We start from the raw sequence: 15,171 nt of genomic DNA, 5'->3' as shown, positions 1-15,171 counted from the left end.
GAACTAGTGATCAAAAATCATAGATGAAGGCAGGGCCCAGTCTCCAAGATCCAGTCATGGGGCTGAGGGCCAGTCTTTGGGAAGGTATTAGGAAAATCAAGGACATGACAGGGCAGAGCTGGTGAAACAATTAGTGCTGATCCATGAAAGCCTTTACTTCAGGAACTGTCAGTAGTTAAAATGATAGATTTAATACCTTACCTTTTTGCAAATAATGATTGTGGAAGCCACACCAGACTAGACCATGTGGGGCGGGGTTGAGGGGGGGGGACTCTGATAACAGTACTCTATAGAGACATTTAGAAAGTTCTTTAAATGTGAATGTTTGTTTTCTGGGACAGATAGAAATGGTATTCGTATTAACATCCAGCTTAGAGTTAATATCTCATTATTTCATTCACTGATTATTTATCTGAGTTAGTGAAGGAGGAATAAAACAAGGTCTTGCCTTCATATTGGAAGGTAAGACTGCCTGTGTACACACACACACAAAACAATGAAACGAGGTATAAAACGTGTTATGACAAGACTAGATAGAATATTATGTAATTTATTAGGAAGGAGAGAAAGAAAGGAAAGAACTGAACATTTAAAGGTGGGCAAAGCATATTTTAGGGAGAAAAACACAGCACGGTAAACAAAATATATAGGGTTTGGGGAAATAGGAGAGCCATTTGTTCTGGAAGGAACATAAATGACACAAAGGAAAGTTAGGTTCTAGTCAGGAGATTGAAGGACCTGTGACAAAGGAAGGGAGAACATCTCAGTTTGGATTGTGGGACCACCCGAGGGGAAAGTTCAACAGAACTCTGTGTGAGTGAAGTGGCTTGGGCACGTGGAGCCCCAGTGTTCCCTAGGCAGGTAGCACATAGAAAGGGTAGAGAGGAAATGCAGAAAAGGGAAAAGAAATTTCTCTTTTGTCACCATTCAGCCACCTGCTTCCTATTATGTTTGGGGGCCCAGACCACTCCAGGGCTTGTCTATATCCATTTTCTGGATTTTGCCTGGTAGGAAATGAAAGGCTAGAAAAAGATGCTGTATGAGCAATTGGAGGAAACACATTTCTCAGCTTTTGTGTGTCTCTTTAACATTCTCTCTTCCCAATGTTGAAAAAAAAATGAAACCATTATTGCACCTTTCATTTTAACCAAGTTTAAACATTTATTTTTTCTTTTTTTCCCTTCAGTTTTCGTGTTCTTGAGCAACCGGAAATAATGTGGAAACACACAGAAGGAAAACACAAAATTAGAAAACGGAAGGAAATATCAAAAAGGGTTTCATTTTGTTCACATTAAAAAAAAATCCAGGGGATTTTTTGTAAGATGCAAAGGTGAAAGATCTCCACTGTGGCTGTAACATCTCTGAGTGGCAATCACAGGGCTGATGTAGGAGAGGCTTGTCAGGCCTCCCCAGGGAAGTTCTCTTCACCTGCTCTACGAGGCAGTGAGGCATCCTTACCTCTGACTCACTCAAAGAGAATCTGGTGGGGCAGGTTCCACCCCTGCACGAGGATTTGTTTGCATGAGCAGCTCTTAGTCCTTGCCTACACCGAGGGAGCTTTCTTCTTACCTGGCAAGCATCAACCACTTTTGTTTCCTTTTATATAAATAGGTCAATATTTATAAATTATTCTTACATATACCCACCTGATCTGAATTTTTAATGCTTTACTTTACTGCTTTGCTTTTCCATTTACATACCCCTTTTTCCTAGGGTGAAACTGTAGCCATCCACTCTCTTCTCCCAGTTTCAGGTGAGAGGTCTGAATTGTGGGTATTGTAGTTCTTTTGCCTTTTGGGGTTTCTGGTTGGACAACCTTGGAGTCACAGTGGGAGGACTTCCAGTCCCAGGTGGCTCCATAAGCAGCAGGTCAGGCACCATACACAGAGGGAGACACGTTTGAAGAGAGTCCTTGGTTTTGGAAGGGTGACTTCCATTCACTAAAATAATGTTCCTGAAATGAAGAAGCTGGGGTTCATTTCCACAACTGTAAGTGTTGTTTTTTTAAAAAGGGAAGGTACTTGATATTCTGTGATTGTGTGGGACAGGGTTTAGAATAAACTTTGAGACAGAATAGAGCAATGCCTTGAGAAATGATTTTGAGTAACATAATTTATAAAAAGAGGGGAAGAAGATATGCAACATTCAAAGTCAAATTAGAAACACACACACACACCACTTTGGCTTGCTTCAGATATTTCAGATGGTTGAAATGCTCTAAAATTGTAAGTATTTCGAAAGACAGACAGGTGTATTAAAGACTGTGGGCATTGAAGTCAGATAAAGTTGGATTTGGTGGCCCCACTGCTTTTTAGATGTGTAACCTTTGGCAAGATGCTTCACCTTGTCAAGCCTCAGTTTCCTCATTTGTCGAGTCAATATGAAATCCACCTCATTGGGTTAATAGGGTGAAATTAGCATAATGTGCTGTACTAAATAGATAATTTGACAATAACTGAGGGACAATAAGCTTGGCTTTTTTAAATTAAGTTTCAACTAAGCCCCAAAAACAGATTAAAGAAAAAAAATACTGTATGATTCCACTTGTATTGAGGTATTGAGAGTAGGCAAATTCATAGAAACAGAAAGTAGAATGGTGGTTGCCAGGGGGTTGGGGAGGGGAAAATAGGAAATATTTAATGCGTACAGAGTTTCAGTTTTGCAATTTGAAAATGTTCTGATGATTGGTTGTATACAATGTAAATATACTTAATACCACTTGACTGTACACTCACAAATGGTCAAGTTGGTAAATTTTATGTTACGTGTTTTTCAGCAGAATTTTAAAAAATAGATCAAAAAGCATATAGTAAAAATTCTGGTGCCTTCAATTTATTAATGTGTCCCATTCTTAAAAAAATGTCTAAGTCCATTTTTATAGGGTCTAATTTCACGTTTGATATTGGATCACCTATGTTAGTATCTGGTAATCCTCTCCTTAGCTTTATGTGATTATCTCCAATTTGTAATAGTGATGTTAAATATGACTTTATGGGTATTGTGCAGAATTTAGGAATTATGAAGTCAACAATTATTAGTTACAACTCAAATGCATTATTTAATTAGGTTTTCTCATCTTCCATGTAGTTAATTTATTTATTTTTATTTTTAATTTTTTTTAACGTTTATTCATCTTTGAGAGACAGAGAGAGACAGAGCATGAGCAGGGGAGGGGCAGAGAGAGAGGGAGACACAGAATCCGAAGCAGGCTCCAGGCTCTGAGGTGTCAGCACAGAGCCTGACGTGGGGCTCGAACTCATGAACTGTGAGATCATGACCTGAGCCGAAGTCAGACGCTCAACCAACTGAGCCACCCAGGTGCCCCCCATGTAGTTAATTTATAAACAGATTATTTTTATGTGTCTCAAGGCAGGATCTGTTAAACGCCACCTTATCTTAAAACGTATTGGCTAATTTGGAGGACAAAAGATAATTTGGAATTATATTGATTTGAAACTTGAAAGTTTGTCACTTTTGAACTTTTGGAAATCTTTTCTTGAAAGACCATATGTATACACGCTGTCTATTAAGACTGTTCCCTGTGGTATTTGGTGATAACTGAAAGTGAGAGCTACAAGTGTTTGTGACAAGTGTGTGAAGTTTTGCATGTGATATACCACATGAATTTAAATCCTCTCAGGAGCTATGTCAGCAAGCCCAGCATAGTACCAGAATAAACTTATAGGAGAAGAAAAGCTGCAGAAGCACTTGATAAATACCACCTAAAAGAGCCACATTGTTTTTGCCCTTCAATGCCATCTATGGCCTACTTTCTCTAGGAAGTGTCATTTATTTATTTAACAACTACTTCTATCAATCCTGCAATGTTCTCCCCCGGGCAAGGCCTGTAGTTAAAGAGTGACTGATGCATAGTCCTGAGGGAATCCTGACCTATTAGAAGAGAAATTAGAAGAGAAATTAGAAGGTGTGATGCTTAGTATCGGGAGATTAAAAAGAACTCCGTAAATCTTTGCTTGAACTGTAATCATTAGAGATTAGAAAAAAATAAACTTCAAAACTTTTATGTAAGTCGGTCAATAGCAAAATGGAGTGAAGAGATGTGTACAGAGATTAGCCGAGAAAGGGGAGGCCATCCTTTACTGAATATTGAGAGAACACTGTGGGAAGTGCTGAAGGTCTGGCCAGGTCTGGAAGGATGTGCGGAGCTGAAATCTGCAGAAAAACATGAAGAGACTATCTCATCTAGAGCAGTATTTCCCAGCTTTGCACGGATGAAATTATTTGGGACAATAGATAGACTGGACAATTAATAACATTGGTAATGCTATGAGAAAGTTAGTGTATTTTAAAAATTTCTTTCCATTTTTTTATGGACAAAATTTTATTGTTGTTAATATGACTTTAAAATTCTTCCAACACTTGTTTTCCATTCTCCTTTATAAGAACTATAAACTGGAGCGCCTGGGTGGCTCAGTCGGTTAAGCGTCTGACTTCGGCTCAGGTCATGATCTTGCGGTCCGTGAGTTCAAGCCCCGCGTCAGGTTCTGTGCTGGCTGCTCAGAGCCTGGAGCCTGTTTCAGATTCTGTGTCTCCCTCTCTCTGACCCTCCCCCGTTCATGCTCTGTTTCTCTCTGTCTCAAAAATAAATAAACATTAAAAAAAAAAAAAAGAACTATAAAGTAAGTAGCAAGCTCAATGATTTTAGCAGGCAAAAGGTATTTAGTAGTAATTTAGCTATTAGAATAACATTTATTTTTATACTTATTGCCCAATAATTCCAGTAGATGCTGTTTTTTCCCCATTTAAGATACTGCTAGAAATTTGCTTTTACAATACTTATCTTAGCTAAAATGAGAGTGAATTTACAGAGAATAGTAAGTAAAAAATATTTCAGATGGCAATTGGTAATGGAAAAATAATGACGAGGTGCCAGAATCCCTAAAGTTTGGGAAATATTGAGGTAGTAACTCCACTGCAAAATTCGGAAGTGAAATTGAATTAGTTATTTTTATGTATAGCTGGGAAGGAAGGATATCTGGTATTCTACGATATATTTGGATAATGATTCAGGAATAAAGTCAAATGTAGAAGTTTTAAAGAGATTTGGACTTCAGCTTCTATGTGATGGAGGGTCCAAAAGGGCCCTGACCCAGGCACATGTTGAAAGTTGTGCTTTAGGAAGCTCATCTAATGGGGTGCTTGAGTGGCTCAGTTGTTTAAGCATCCGATCGGCATCACACAGTTCGTGAGTTCAAGCCCCGCATCAGGCTCTGCACTGACAGTGTGAAGGCTGCTTAGGATTCTCTTTATCCCTCCCTCTCTGCCTTTCCCCCACTCACTCTCTCTCTCTTTCTCAGAATAAACATTTTTTTTTTAATTTACGCCCAAATTAGTTAGCATATAGTGCAACAATGATTTCAGGAGTAGATTCCTTAGTGCCCTTTACCCATTTAGTCCATCCCCCCTCCCACACCCCCTTCAGTAATCCTCTGTTTGTTCTCCATATTTATGAGTCTCTTATGTTTTGTCCCCCTCCCTGTTTTTATATTATTTTTGTTTCCCTTCCCTTATAATAAACAATTTTTTAAGGAAAATAAATATATAAATAAACTTTAAAAAAAGGGAAGATCATCTAAGAAATGGCATATAAGGGGGTTGGAGCACAGGGAACATGAATGCAAACAGAGTACTTTGAAAATAAGTCTCAATTTTCTGAGCATGGGTAAATAACAGCTGATGGGGAAAAATGAAAAAGAAGACAGAGATGAAGAAGTCAATCAACAAAAAAGAAAATTAAGTCATAATTATAAAAAGACCACCAATAAATTGCTCTTGAGTTGTTAAGTTTTGTGGCCTAAGAGAATTACAGTGACACTGAGGCAAAAGAGAAAGAGCTATTTTTTGTTGGGGAAATGATCCTTTGTGCTACAGCAGTTCGAAAATAAGATGAGTCAACCTCCCAGTGGAAAAGGAAACTGCATTGTTAATCACATGGTCCTGGAATTCTAGAAAGCCATCAGTGTTGGCCAGAGAAGTGGAGAAAGCAAGAACATACCTCCTTAAAATGAAATTTAGCCCTGCTCTCTTTCCTGTCCCACTCAAGGACACAAGAAGAGAATCTTCAGGTATCTAGGGAAGGGAAGGGGAATGGAGAAGAGGTTGACTATTTACTCCCCAAATTTTATTTTCTCTTGAGAATCCTTTCTTAATTACTACAGCCACCACCTTGCTCAGAGATGGGGCTCCTTTATAGGGTATTTCCTGAGAATAAACAAAAATATCTTCATCTTTAGCCAGGAAAATAGTCAGTCAGTGGCTTGAATTTCTAGGAAGGGTGGAGTGGAGGTTTCTGTGGGAAAGGCACTTAATTTAGATGTTTCCCTAATATGTCTAATACATAGTAGATGGATATTGAAAGATAGATATCACATACCCCCAGCTTAAATAATAAAATATTAGAAATTAAAAAACATAAAGCACTCTCCCTGATCCTGTTCCCCATTTTCCCGACTCAGAGGTTACTACTATCCTGTTTTTGTAGATTCTCTCTCCATTGTATGCTTTTATTCTCTCTGCCACTATGTGAATATGTCCAAATATATATATAACATTGTTCTGAGTGTTTAAAATTTGTATACAAACATTAAATATATTATTCATCTGCAACTTGCTCTTTTCTCTCAACATTATACTTTGGAGATTAATTCATGTTGATTTTGTAGCACAACTTACTCATTTTCATAGCTGTATGGTATTTTACTGTGATAAGTAGCACTATAATAAATATTCTTACATATGCACTTACGTACAAATGTAAGAATTACTGTAGTGACGATATTAGGGAATAGATTTTCTGAGCCATAGGTATATGCATCTTCATTTTATGAGATACTGATAATAAATTGGTATCCAAAATATTTACACCATGTTATATTCCATGCCAGAATGAATGAGAGTTCCTGTTTCTCTCCATTCTCAACACATTTATTTATCTCAAATGTTCCACATAAATAATTTTTCCAGATACAGCTGAAAACCAGACTCTTGCGGTATCTGAGAGAGTAAGATATATTTGGAACATTCCAATCTCTAAAGTATAATGCAAAATTTTATTTCAAATTAACTTTCTTATTTTTTAACCTATGTGAAAAATTAACTGACTTGTCCATTTAACATTTTCTTTAGTATTAATTATATTAATAATAATAGTGATAATAATATTAACAACCGTTAATGTCATTGAATGCTTACCATGTGCTAGGTGCTGTCCTAAGCACTTTAATTACATTGTCTTTTTAAGTTAATTTTGGAGGGCAGATAATGATATTATACCAATTTTAGAGATGAAGAAACTGATTCACAGAAATATTACATCAATAGTCAGTATGTAGGGCTGGTGGCTTTAGTATATACTCAGTGCATTCCAGCTAGGACAGGTGAGAAAGGATAGGTGGGAACAGACTGGGAAGAGAGACATTAAAGTATCATAATCCTTAACTCCACAAAATTTAGAAACCAGTTAATATTTAAATTATATCAAAATAACATAAGTAATAGGGAGTCTCAAATGAGTGCTACATTTGTAGTGGGAGAATTTAATTTTGCCTAGGAAAATTGGAAAATGATTCTTATGGATGATCAAACTTTACTGAGCCTTGGAGATGAGAAAAAAACGTTAAAGAGGCAAAAAAAGGAAGGGAGCAGCTTTAAAATTATTTTCAAATGTTTGTTTGTTTGTTTGTTTGTTTATTTATTTATTTATTTATTTAGAGAGAAAGCATGCATAGGGAAGGGGGAGAGAGAATCCCAAGCAGGTTCCTCACTGTCAGCCCAGAGGCAGACATAGGGCTTGATCTCACAAACTGAGAGATCATGACCTGACCCAAAATCAAGAGTCGGATGCTTAACCGACTGAGCCATGCAGGTGACCCAGGATTAGCTTTTTATAAAGTATGAGGAAGTAGAAAGTACAAAATATATTTGGTACCGTTAATTTATCCAATCATTAATTCAACAAATAACTTCTGAACATCTGCTCTATGTGAGGCACTGAGCCAAGTTTTGGGATACAGCACTAAACAAGAAAGACACCATCCCTCCCTATAGATAGGTGTGCTTGGAGATTTGGTACTTGGAGAAATGGAAGCAAAAATATGAAGATAATAAGACTGAAAAGACAAGTTGCCTCTATTACAGAGGATTTACAAATATCAACCCTAGACGTATGCACGTTTTTCTGAAGGCAGTGAGGAATCAGTATGAGTCACTGTGAGGTGAGCAGCATTATTCACTCATTTATTCAGTAAACATTTATCTTACCCATGCTTTGATGAGTGCTGGACATGTAGAGTTGGAGGAGGTCATGTGACAAAAGAAGTGACCAATAAGTATATAAAATTGATAGTACAGTGTGAGAACTAAAATGGGTTTGCATAGGATAGAGATGCCTAGCCCAGGCTGGGAAAGTGTAGCAAGGAGTGGGAGGGCCAGGGGGGGAGATACTTCAAGGTGAATTTGGGGATAAAGAAAATTTCCTAAAGAAATTGAATAACTATGTTTAGACTTTTTTTTTTTAAATTTGAGTAGAGTTGACATACAATGTTACATTACTTTCAGCTCTACAATGCAGGCTTTGGACATCTCTGTATATTAAGCTGTGCTCACAAGTGCAGCTACTATCTGTCACCATGCAACCCTATAATAATACCATTGACTATGCTGTACCTTTTATTCCTGTGACTTACTCATCGCATAACTGGAAGAAAACCTGTGTCTCCTGCTCCCCTTCACTCATTTTGCCCATCCTCCACTCCCCTCCCCTCTGGTGTTCTCTGTATGTATAGGTTAACATATACTTATTTCACTTAGCATAATACCCTCTAGACCCATCATGTTGTCACAAATGGCAAGATTGCATCATTTTTATGGCCAAGTAATATTCCTCTGTGTGTGTGTGTGTGTGTGTGTGTGTGTGTGTGTGTGTACTACACCTTTGTTCATTCATCTATGAGTGTAGTCTTTTATAGAATAGCATTTATTTGTATTTTTTTCCTGATTTCAAAAGTGTTGCATGTTCACTGTAGAAAACTTAAGAACCACAGTTATACCTAACAAGGATGTGCATCTTTAAGAATTGTGTGTATATCCTGTCTTGTTATGACTATAGTCGGTATTAAGAACGAATAATTTATAAAAATGTTATGCAATCATTTTAGTTCACCTAATAATATAGTACACATTTCTGTATCATTGTATATTTTTCTATATAATATAATTTTAAGTTGCTCATTTGTCGGTGATATTATAACTTAACCAGTCCTTTAGTGTTGAAAATATCTGTTTCCCCCCATATTTGCTATTTTGAATAGTGCCACATTGAGCATTGTTGTACAAGAATCTTAGGACATATCTGAGTACTTTTAAAGATAAATTTGTAGAATCTGGATTATAGGTCATAATACCCACTAAAACTCCTGACCATATCATGCAAAAGAAGGAAAGTCCTCATATGATATTTAACTAGAAACTGAATTGATAAAACCTGCATTTTAGAAAGATTATTTTTAAAATATTGGGAATGGAGAATAGGAAAGATTGGAAGCAGCAGACCAGGTAAGATTTATTGCAGAAACCTAGGTGAGGAAAAAAATAGAGCCTACACAAATGAGGTGTAGTGTTGGGAATTAGTGTTGGAATATGGCAGACATTTTTAGAGATATTAATTTTGCAGCAATTAACAGATTAGGGGGAGTGGCTAGGGGGCAGGAATGGGGTAAAATTGTGGATTACCTCCTTGTTTCTGACATAGGTAACTAACTGGATGGTGGTGTCCTTGTTCCCTTAGATAGGGAAGATAAGAGAAATAGATTTGGGAGCATAGATAGGTGAATTCATTTGAGGCTAGTGGACTTTGACCTGCCTGTGACTATTCACATAGATAAATTTTAAACAGTAGGACAGGTCTAGGAGTCAGGGGTATAGATAAATCAGAGAAAGATGTGGAAGTCAGCAATCCTTAGACATAGCTACAGTCATGGGTCAGGGTGGGATCTCCCAGAGGTATTGAGGACTGCACATGAGAAGAGTAGGGGGTTCATGGTGGTGCATTCTGACATAATAACATAAAGGTTTAATCAAAGGAAGAAACAACCATTATGAAGACTGTGGAGAGGCCAGAGAAATAGGAGGAAATTCATTGGAGAGTAGAGTGAGTGAAGACAAAGGAGGAGAACTTCCACTAAGGGAGAAGTTAGCAGTGAGTGTCACATGTCAGAGTAAGGCCTTAACAATAATGAAAGGTGGCCTTTAAATTTCAGTGGATGTCTTGTCTAGAGCAGTTTCAATAGAGCAGCAGGGACAGACACCAGAATGCTAAGACTAGACCTGTGTTTCAATGACATGACTTTTATGGCAGTGGGCAAAATCGTGCAGGAAGGGGAGAGACAAGAAAGTGGAAGACTAGTGGAGAAGGGATTGAGGTTCCAGAAAGGATGTAATAAGGCTTAACTCAGGGCAGTTGCCATGGCATTAGTTAGAAAGAGAATGTGGCGATAAGGTGTACCAAGTAGATGGATGCGATGTGTGTGAGAGATGATGCAGTTCAAGGGGGCTCCAAGATTTTAATTTGATATAAGTGAGAAGATTGCAAAACCATCAACAAATGCAGAGTTCCTGAAAAAAAGTAGGCATTGTTTTGGTGGAGATAAAGAAGGAGAGACGAGTTCAACCGTGGATATGTTTGATCTGAGGCGTGTATGGGAAGGTATAAGGCTATGGCAGTATTCATACTGAGATATTCTGAAGGTGGCTGATAAGGTTCTGCAGCTCATAGCAGAGCTCTAGTTCAAAGACAAAAATAACTGAGTTTTTCCCATAAAAATGGGACATGGAATCATAAGGAAGGCTGGAATAGCTCAAAGAGGTCCCTGAGAGTGAAAAGAACAACACTAACAATAACAAAATAAATGGACAATATTTAAATAAACAGGTAATGCAAGTGGAGCCACTGAAGAAAACATGGAAAGCAAAGCAGGAAAACCATGAGGAGACTAATTCAAGAAATTAGAGAGAGAGTTTTAGGAAGCCAAGATCATGACCAAATCAGCTGCAGGAGGACAGAAAGAAGACCAGGGAAGGCCTTCGGGATCTGGGCTACTTCTAACTTTTGCTTTATCTTGAAAAATACAGTTTAGAATATTTATATTTTTCTGATACAGGGACTTATGCCGTCTTCTAGGTGTTTTTCCCTTCTTAAAAATTTTTTTAATGTTTATTTGCTTGAGAGAGAGGGAGAGAGAGAGAGAGAGAGAGAAAGAGAGAGAGAGAGAAAGAGACAGAGAGCATGAGTGGGGCAGAGGCAGAGAGAGAGAGAGAGAAACACAGACCCAAGAAGGCTCCAGGCTCTGAACTGTCAGCACAGAGACGGGCGTGGGGCTTGTACTCACAAACTGCGAGATCATGACCTGAACCAAAGTTGGACGCTTAATCGACTAAGCCACGCAGGCACCCCGTTTTTTTTTTATCCCTTATTAATTTCTGTTTTTCCTTTTGCATGGAGTTAAATACTTAACTTTGTTTAATTCTATAACACACCTTTTGATTGCTCTTCCTGACTGAAGTTACAGGAAGTATTTTATGACCTCACTTACGATACTAGAAACTAAACAGTTTTGATCTCATGAAAATTTATCAAAGGCAAAATTTTATGCGGGTTTCTCTTCTTACTTTTGCCATTTTAGAGAAAATAAGTTGTGTTAATTCACATATCAATTCATATACCAAATTTGTTTTTATTTACTGAAGTTTCCTCCTTGATATCTATAGCTAAGTTTAATTCTAGACCCTCAGACTAAACTACTAGGAGGGTCCTCTATCCTTGTTTGATTGAAAAATAGCAAGTCTCCAGCAAAGTGAGCAGTGTCTGCCCACTGGGTGATTCTCTTTTTGGATTATTGCAATAAACTGAAAATTCAGTAAAAAAATTATTTGTCTTTGAATATCAAGAATCAAGCATCATTTTCCAGATGTAAAGTTAACTCCTCCATATTTACACATAGCTTACAAACTTAAAGTGTGAATGTGGTTTTATGTTATGCCTATAATCCAGTCTATTTTTCTGTATTCTCCTGGAAAAAGAAAGCATGCTTGTTATAGCTCACCCATTTGCTCAAAAATACAGACTCATTTATTCTGTCTTTGGTGTTTCAGTCAGGTTTCCAAAGGTTGATGTTATAAATGAGCTGGTTGGTTTATTTTAGGTAGCACATTTCACTCTGATTAGCATTTAGACAAATCTGTGTTAGGATGCCAGGGCTAAAAAAAAAAAAAAAAAAAAAAGGTGCTAGAGACTGTGCCAAATGGAAAGACTTGAGAATAGTATTTTTAAAAAATTGGACAATCAAGAGAGGCTTTAATATCTATTCAAAATGTATTTACAAGGATATTTTTTAAAAAAACATAAAGTGATTCTTCCCCACAATGAAAAAATCCAGGTACTATATAAGCTAGAGAATGAAAAGTAAACTGAAACGCCAGATTTTGGGTTCCTAGTCTACAAACCCTCTCCCTGGAAGCACAGCATGGCAGTTTCCAGTTTCTTTTGAATTCTTCTAGGAGTAGATATTCTAAGCATATGGAGTGTTTGGTGCCCTTGATGTTTTTACTTAATATTTTGATGATTGACTCATATCATTGCATATGAAGATACCACACTCTTTTTTTTTTTTTTACCACAATGATCATAGATACGTCAAAATTTATTTATTGGTCTCCTATTGGCAGTTGCACGTACTTCCTAGTCTTCAACTGTAAACACAGCTGCAGTGATCATTTTTACACAGTAACAGGATATTAAACTGGAAATTTTGGCTAAGATTCTAAGACAATTGATTTGAGATGCCAAAAAGAGGTATCTGACTAAAATTCCACCTGGGGATATTTTCACAGTTCTTGAGCTCCTCATTCACTTTCAGGTTATAAAGAAAGCTATAGGGAGCAAAAAATACTTGGAGGGTTTTGTGAGAATGATTTTTAGAGAGCTACCCCAATGCAGAGGGGTAGAATATGAGGAACAGTACTTTTTATCTCAAGCTTTGAGGAAGTGGCTCTATTGCAAACTCCTGGAAAGCTTGATGTGTTTTTCTGGTAGAAAAACAGAGCTGAGGGAGGAGTAACTGACAGAAGAATTAGATGCATTGCTCATTTCACAAGTGGTGCAGTCATGAGTTTCTCAGGATCCCTTAGAGTTCACTTGCACGCGGATGCACGCACCCACATACCCCCTCACACACCCCCCACAGTATCAGCAATAAACATCAGCAGAGACAAAACTAGCTTCCAGTCATACCAGTAGGGTAAAAATGCTCTGTTTTCTCTCTCCCTTTCTTTCCCCATTCTCTAACTTTGGAGACTTCAGTAACAGGAACTTGTAAGTTGGTGATGGAGGAGGTGAGGCTGGGAAAGAGAAGATGTGCACTGAACTCCCTCCCACAAAGGCTGTTAACCTGCAGGGCTAGGAGATCTGTTTTAAGATGGGAGATTAGTGTACTCATGAAAATATTGGATGGGACATTTTAATTTATGAAACAAAACTGCATTTTGCAACTTTAAGTAACCACAGGATTTTCTTTAGGTCAAGAGTGACCAGAAGATACACGAGGCTAACTGGGGGATTTTTATCAGTGGTATTGGAAAAAACTCCCCCCAGTGAATACATTTTTAAAAGGAAAGTGGTAGACAGAAATGCAGTTGCATTCTGATTCATCTCATGATTGTATTTAAAATGGTTATATATCTATCGTTGCCTATATATTAGGCACCATTCTTAAATAAGTGCAATATACTAGTTTATGGATTTCCAGACCAGAGTAGAGTTAACTAACTTTAAAAAGGAATAATTTAAAGTAAAACCATGTTGTAGGGTGCACTTTCCAATATGGTGATCACTGGCACATGTGCCTTTTAATTAAAATGAATTAAATTAATTAAAATAAATTAAAATTAAAAATTCATTTCCTCAGTTGCACCACCATATTTCAAGTGTTTAATAGTTACATGTAGCTCTTGACTACTGCTCTGAGAGAGCAGCTTTGGAACATTCCTAAAACCACCAAATTTTTGGACCTTATAACAGACATTAAGCCACAGAATTCTTAAAAAAACACAGCAGCAAAGGCATAATTATTATTTCCACTTAATAGATGTAAAAATCAAAGATCAGAGAGGTTTCAGAACTTGATCAAGTTCTTTTATTCCAGGTCCCATGTTCTTTCCTCTAAAACACATTAGTCAACCCTCAAAACAAATATAACATATAAAATCATTTTCACTCTACTTTAAGAATACAATGGGAATATTCTGAAATCTGGAAATCCCTAAGGGAAGGAGTCTTTGCCGTTCTCTCTGTCATTACTGTTGGTGGCAAACACCAATAGTATTTCTTGTTGTTAATACCTGCCATTTTAATATCCATGAAATTTATTCACAGAGATTGATGCAACTAAAAGATAGTTTTAATGAATGCAAAAGGTTTTAGTAGCAATAGCAAATATTAAATATCTGCACTTATCTATATTATCCCTTCACTTCAGTAGGATTCTCTAAAAAGTTTCTCACTGACTTGGATATGTATAGATTGTTTTGAGACTTGCTTTCTGTTGTTTTTACAAATGAAGATAAATGAAATTTATAATGAAACTGCTTCACACAAAACATCTAGTAGTGCGTTGGAGATGACTGTTTGGGAGGGAAATACAGGAGCATGGGGGGAAAAGGATAATTACCAGTAAGTGAGGTATGAACACACACACCCTTCCTTTATAGGAGGCCAGAAAGGTCCAGCTGGTGCTTGGACTAAGGGGGGTTATCCCCAAGTTGCACGTCCTTGGAGGCTGAAGCTCAAAAACGGAATCTAAGGAGGTCAGTTGGGCTCTGTCTACTCTCCACTCTCATGACCATTTTCCTAGTTCAGGTCGCTGCCACTTCTTGTCTCTGGTTCTGCTCCACTTTTTCTCTCCATAGTTCTACAATTCAAATCATAAATAGGATCACATCATTGCCTTGATTTAAACTCCTCTGCGTCTTCTTTCTTTTAGGCTGAAGTTCAAGTTCCTCAGATGTCTTATAAGGTCATTCACGACCAGCCCTGCTGGAGTCCATATCCTTTCCTCTTGCCACTTCTGCAGCCCTCTCACCAAACTCCAGTGTGGCTGG

At 37.5% G+C, this 15,171-nt stretch overlaps 1 protein-coding gene across 1 annotated transcript in view; it reads left to right on the top strand.

Moving 5' to 3' along the window:
- The first annotated feature begins 1,858 nt into the window (after positions 1–1,858).
- The window catches only part of MACC1 (MET transcriptional regulator MACC1), a 64,479-nt gene continuing 51,166 nt past the window's right edge, over positions 1,859–15,171 (top strand). The window contains exon 1 of the mRNA XM_007089074.3: positions 1,859–1,989. The gene's annotated coding sequence lies outside the window, so the exon portion shown is untranslated. The remainder of the gene's footprint in view (positions 1,990–15,171) is intronic.

The sequence above is a fragment of the Panthera tigris genome, chromosome A2 (genome assembly GCF_018350195.1).
Source record: "Panthera tigris isolate Pti1 chromosome A2, P.tigris_Pti1_mat1.1, whole genome shotgun sequence".
In the NCBI taxonomy this organism is placed as follows: domain Eukaryota; kingdom Metazoa; phylum Chordata; class Mammalia; order Carnivora; family Felidae; genus Panthera; species Panthera tigris.
Note: the sequence above shows the minus strand (reverse complement) of the source record. Positions and strands in the feature narration are given on the sequence as shown.